The following is a 6183-nucleotide window of genomic DNA, read 5'->3' as shown; positions in this document are numbered from 1 at the left end:
ACAACCATATATGCTGTTAGAATTCATATGCTGAATGGTAGACATTGTAATTCAGGAATGAACAAACATTTTTACACACAAGAAAAATTGCAGGTAAGAACCACCGCTTGAGGATTAAATCCTGCAATACTCACTGCTTCATGGTGAAATTGGAGTCTCATGTGGTCATTTACCACCATTTCCTACTAACCATAACAAGTAACCGGTTTAGTAGCCATATTGTTGGGAAACACTGTGTTGAGAAAGTGACAATACTGTGTATATCCCAGGGATTTGGTTAACCATACCCGCAACAGTTCCAATGCTTTTACTGAGATAGCCGAACAGCTAATTTGTTACGTCAGGCTCAAATACCTGCAATCCCAAAAAGCTCATTTGCATGCCAGAGGCAATTAGTGCACCAGGCTCCTTTGCATTAGGAGCCTTTCCCTTAGTGGGCGTGTAGCGCTGAACCACATCCAGACACATTCTTCTTCTCTCTGCAGGTCCTCACCCTCTCTCCCAGCAGTCAGGTTACTAGTGAGGACTCTGCATTGCCTAAGGGAGTTTTTCCTGCCTCCCCGAAGTGACCCACGCTGGCGTGGTCACTTCTACGGCCTTCAAGCTCTCAAGCCTGGATCTTCAGCCTTCCGGCCATCTTCTACGTCCTATCCTGGAAGGACAGAAAAAAAAAACACTGATGCCTGGGGGGAGGAGGTGACTCTTATAGGGGTTAATTAAGCTTGTTTATTATTCTGTCCTATCAGGGGAAATGGAATCTATTACCCAATTGTGATGTGCTGCCTGTAGGATGTAAAGAAATACTATATTTATAACAGTGACTGAATACTAGAATTGCGCAAATCCAAAATCTGGTTCAAAATTCTGAGGAATCACAGTTTTTTACAGATTAAGCCAAAGTTTAGGGGCAGATTTATTAAGGTTCAGGTTGTGGTTTTTTTAGGTTATTTATGAGTCAAAAATCAATTTTTCGGGTAAAAATAAATTGGATTTTTTTTTAGATTTTTTTGAGATTATTATTATTATTATAATACCCCAAAGCTGGAAATAGCCAGAATCTGAAAATACCTGTCAAGGTCATGTAGAAGTCAATGGCAGAGGTCACTTTTACCATTTGAAAATGTTAATAGCCTTCATGATGTTCAAGTTTTTTTAGGAGAGTTTTCACTCGAAAACGTAATTTGAGTTTTCAGGTTGTTAACCCCGAACTCACTGATTTGAGTTTATCCCATTCAAGTTTTGTGTTGTGTGTTCATTAGAGGTCCAAAAACCTCTAAAATTCGACCTTTGATAAATAATCCCAACTCTTAACTGCATATCACTTTTAATCTGTGAAAAAATGAAGGCAACATATTTTTTTCAAAATTTTCACAATTCTATTAAACATTCCATATATTCATAGGGCTACGAGAGATTTGAAGTTAAGTCAGCGTGTTTTAGCAGAGATATTTGCCAAACACAGTAAAAAGGCCACACAGACAAGAGCACTAAAACAGTAAATAAACCATTTTTGGCCAAAGGGTTATTAAAACTGCCACCACATCAAATTAGATTACTCAAGCAGGTACCTACTCTAACCCAAATTGCATTTAGTTTTAGAATTTTTCTGCATTTCTAATGTACAAATAAGATCCATTTGATTTAACCTCTTGGCCAAAAAATAGCCAGTCCTAATAAAGGCCTTTGGTGGTCAGGCTCCCCATGTAAAAAAAACCCTGGAGGTCAGGGCCCCCTACAAGTTAAAAATAATGGTGGTTAGGTCCCCCTACAAGTTAGAAATATATTGGTGGCCAGGGCCCTCTACAAATGTGGTCAGGGCCAGGAGTTACCTAATGAGTTAAAATGGTGGCCAGGGGTTTAAATAAACAGAAGAAAATCGGTGTTCAGTGGAACTTACCTTTATAGTTCACCAGGCAGTATTCTTCTTCCTCAGTGACGGCTTCTCCCTTCTTTATTCATCTTGGCACGGCTTCTTTGTAATGTTATGTTATTTCTGTCATTTTATGTCATTATGTCACTATCTTATTTTGTTTGTATTTGAATTATTAACTTTCTTACTTTGGCTCTTTCCAGACAGCAGATGAAAATGCTAAAAAAAAATATTGACTAAGAATTTTCACATTTATGTTTCTTCATTTAAGTTATTTTTCATTTGCAGGCCCTCTACTATTCATCTTTATTCCAAAACTGCTTTCTGGTAGTTCAGTAAATTAATCTATACCAAACAGATAACAAGTCTAAGGAGTCCAGAACAAAAAATGTTAATTCAATAAACACCCAAAAGTTCATTTTAAGGTGAAATAATTTTCACAATATAACCCTATCCTTTCCAAAGATGTGGAATAAATTATTTCCTCTGCTTCAAAACAGAGGTCTGGGGTTTCCAACCTTTATTTATGTTTTTAAGCTACAGACATTCATTATATTCACTTTTGATGTGATCTGGATCTAGATAACCCAAGTCCACACTACAGGCACTAGCAGTATTCTCTCTTAGACATCTTCCTTGCCAGTAACTTAGATATCTCTACATGCTTGGCAGGCAGAGGGTTAGACGACATGGCAACATGGTGTTCACATAAAAAATACCCCAGGCTGGTGCATTTTTCAGAGAACAGAAGCCCTATCCCAGGATCTAAGGTGAGTAACCATATTTACTTCCTAGCGAATAGCACTTTTCTTGTCCTTTAAAGTTACCAGGGGCAGCTTTTTTGACTCTTTTGAAGATACACTTTTTTTTATGAAAGGGATAATTAAAATACAGATTTTTCTCATAAATATAAAAATATGTAACTATACTTTTCTGGGTTTAAACATGGTACAAACAGCTTTATTTAATAAAGTGTTGACACTTGAACTGCTAGCTGTATGGGGCTTTGCTGCTGATAATGGTAGTTGCAGCAGCATCAGCATGGATTCCTGTGTCTAATACAGAGCAGAGCTTACATTCAGCTGCTGCTCCTGACACAGAAAAACATATCACAGGTTGAACAGATGGAGAAGATCCAAATGTGCAACTTTTGACATTATAATTAAAGCTGGACACATATTATCCTCTTCCAAATAGTAATGCCAAATGCCTCATAACACTAGCCACTTTAAAGGGGTTTGATAAAATTCCAAACACTTTTTTCTGTTCAATTGGTTTCAGATTGTTCACCAGACATATAGGGGCAAATTTACTAAAGGGCGAAGTGACTAACGTTAGCAAAAATTTGCCAGCGTGACGTCATTTCGCCTACTTCACCGATTTACTAACGGGTGCAGGTGTAGCTTCGCTAGCGAAGGAGATAGACTCTAGTTGTAATTCGCCTGGCGAAGTTGCGCTCTGGCGAAGACATAACTACGCAAATTCACTAAGATGCAGATTTTATTGAATGTTACCTCTTGCGCCAGACTTGCCTTCGCCACCTCAGACCAGGCGAAGTGCAATAGAGTAGATAGGACTTCATCAAAAAATAGTTGAAAATTTTTCTAAGTCCCAAAAAACCCTAGCGACTTTTTTCAGGGTGATAGGCTGCAAAAAAAAATCAAAATTTTTTTCTGGGATACCCGGCTTCCTCCCTATACACTGGGATGATGTGTAGGGCAATATAACAACTCTATTTTACTTTATTAAGGTTTCCCAGGCTTGTGTAGTGTAATGTATTTGCTGCAACATATACGTCCATTCAACTTTAACTTCCCGCCATATGCAAATTAGGCAACGATAGCGCAACTTCGCTTCGCTTGCCGCTACTTCGCCAGCATTCGGCGCCCTGGATGCAACTTCTGATTTTAGTGAATTAGCTACGCCTGGCGAAGTGTTGCGATGTGACTGAAGCCGTTGCTGGTGAATTTTCGGAGGTTAGTGAATTTGCCCCAAAGATTTTTTAAATTATTTTCCTTTTTATTAACCATTTAAGTCTCTGGCATTTCATTCAACTGCAGACTCTAAACTGTTACAGTTTTGCAACATTTAGTTGATACATTTACATTACATTTTTCAGCAGCATCTTATTAGCAACTATTGTATGAATTCTAACAGCTGGCTTTAAAGAAACCCAGAGATTCTGCTCAGCAGGGACAAAGATAAAAATCAATTTAGAATAGTTTATAGAGACACACACCCACCCCCACCAACGGTCAAACATAGAAAGTTATTGGAAAAAGTCTTTATTTCTGGTGAAACCAACTGAACTGAAAGTGCTGGAAGGTGAACAACCCCTTTAATGAGGCTGCTTATTTTTGTACTATTTATATATTACTGTTTTATTTAGTGAAGGACCATTACTGCTACCAATGTGCATTGTGTGGTTGTTATATTTTTAAAAAGCAATTTGTGTTTCAATTGACAGTTTAGATAACTACTCATTAACCTTTATTCAAACAAAAAAGCCATTTACCATTTTGGCCATTAGGGGCCACCACTGCACTATGGTGTGTCAAAATTGCGTTGCTGATAAAATTACCTATTTTTCAGTTCATTTATGGAGATGGATGGAATCAATCATTTTACTTTTCTGGACTGATGCACAGAGAAGACTTGAAAGATTTGCATTTGAAGAAAATTACTTAAGTTTAAAGAAAAAAACAACAGTGAAATTCAAATCTGCTTGATCAATCAATCAATCTGTATCAATGGGATGAGAATATCTGTTCCAAATGTATCTTGGCCCTATCCCAAAAATTGTATGAAACCTAATTTTTAATCTGATAAGATTTGCACCAATTTTCTGCAATAGTCTGAAAGATGGCCAGAAACCTACATATATTTCCTTTTTCAAACTTAAGGGCACATTTATCAAGGGTCGAATTTATGTTCGAGTTTTTTTCAACTCCCATGAACACAAAATTTATTATAAAAATCAATTTTCTTTTTAAACTCAGGTGAATAGGATAGACTCGAAAACTTGAATCTAATTTAAATCGAATTCGATTTGAATTTTAAAAACTTGATTCGAATTTTTTCTCTGAAAACATTTGAATGTCAGGAAGGCTGCAAACATCACCAAATTGATCCCTGGACCTCTCCCACTGACTTATACAGCAATTTGGCAGGTTTTAGGTGGTGAATAGTCTAGTTTAAGAGTATTATACATCTCAAAATTCCAATTCAATTTTTTTTAAAAACTCAAATATAATTCGAATTTGACAGTTTTGGCAAAAATTGTAATTTGAAATTCGGCCCTTCATAAATCTGCCCCTTAAAGTGCTTCTGAAGACCCATCTTTAAAAATATGCCAGTCTTACAATACCGATATCTCATAATGAACACATAATTGAACACTTCACCCTAAAAAACGATTTACTTTTCAGTCATTGCAAGTTCTTGCACACAAAGCCCTGTAAAAATAAATTTATTCTCTGAATCTTCTCTGTTCATTTTTTGTCTCATTTGCTTTGTTATAAAACACTGTGTAGCTTGATGGTGCTTTATAAACAATTGATGATGAGACGATAGGCCCCATAGCAACCAGTCACGGAGCGCTTGCAACCATAGGATTTTTGTGCAGAGTGTGCAAGGAGAGAAGCACAACACTGTGGGCATAAGGTAGCTCTCTACTTGAAGCAGGCCATAGGCAGGCAGTTAAGTACAGGACTCTCCTGTGCCTGCAATCACATTTGCTATCTGGCTTGTGTGTCTCACCGACATGCAAGCAAGGGGAGTGTCGGAATTCCACTTTCAGGCTGCCATGAAAAAGCCACACTGTGTATACAAGGATGAGCTGTATTGTCCAATATTGTCCGTTTACCATTCCGAGACATTGTTTATGTGCTTCATAAGCAGTCATTTACATCCATTACATCCAAGCATGATATAGACCAGCAGGTTCACTTCATCAAAATGTTATCAGTCAGTAAGACTATTGTAAACATAGCAAAAGTTGTGCACCACATCTAACAATGTTTTAAGCAAGGTGCATGGAGTAATTTGTGTTACGTCCTTTGCTTCAGTTAACATAGCAGGTCACTCATCAGTCTGAGTTGTCGCTCTAGGCCATTTTGGCAGAACTCTGCCGGGCATTTTCCTTCTTGTGTCCTTGGATGGTCCTTTCAACAAGATCACAGCTGGTAATCTTTATTGGGTGCTTTATTACATTTTCTGTATGGAGTGCCAACATTGGTGCTTGGCTGACACCCAGTTATTTGGAAGTTATACCCCAGCCATTTACAAAATTAGTTAGCTGGTGAACCCTCTTT

The 6183-nt window shown here is 37.6% G+C and overlaps 1 long non-coding RNA gene across 1 annotated transcript; it reads left to right on the top strand.

Annotated features, from left to right (window-relative positions):
* The first annotated feature begins 395 nt into the window (after positions 1-395).
* Positions 396-5544, top strand: LOC108708117. Its single transcript, XR_001934391.2, has 3 exons — positions 396-696; positions 2543-2640; positions 4463-5544. It is a non-coding gene; the product is annotated as an uncharacterized LOC108708117 (long non-coding RNA).
* Positions 5545-6183: the final 639 nt, after the last annotated feature.

The sequence above is a fragment of the Xenopus laevis genome, chromosome 2L (assembly GCF_017654675.1).
Source record: "Xenopus laevis strain J_2021 chromosome 2L, Xenopus_laevis_v10.1, whole genome shotgun sequence".
Classification (NCBI taxonomy): domain Eukaryota; kingdom Metazoa; phylum Chordata; class Amphibia; order Anura; family Pipidae; genus Xenopus; species Xenopus laevis.
Note: the sequence above shows the minus strand (reverse complement) of the source record. Positions and strands in the feature narration are given on the sequence as shown.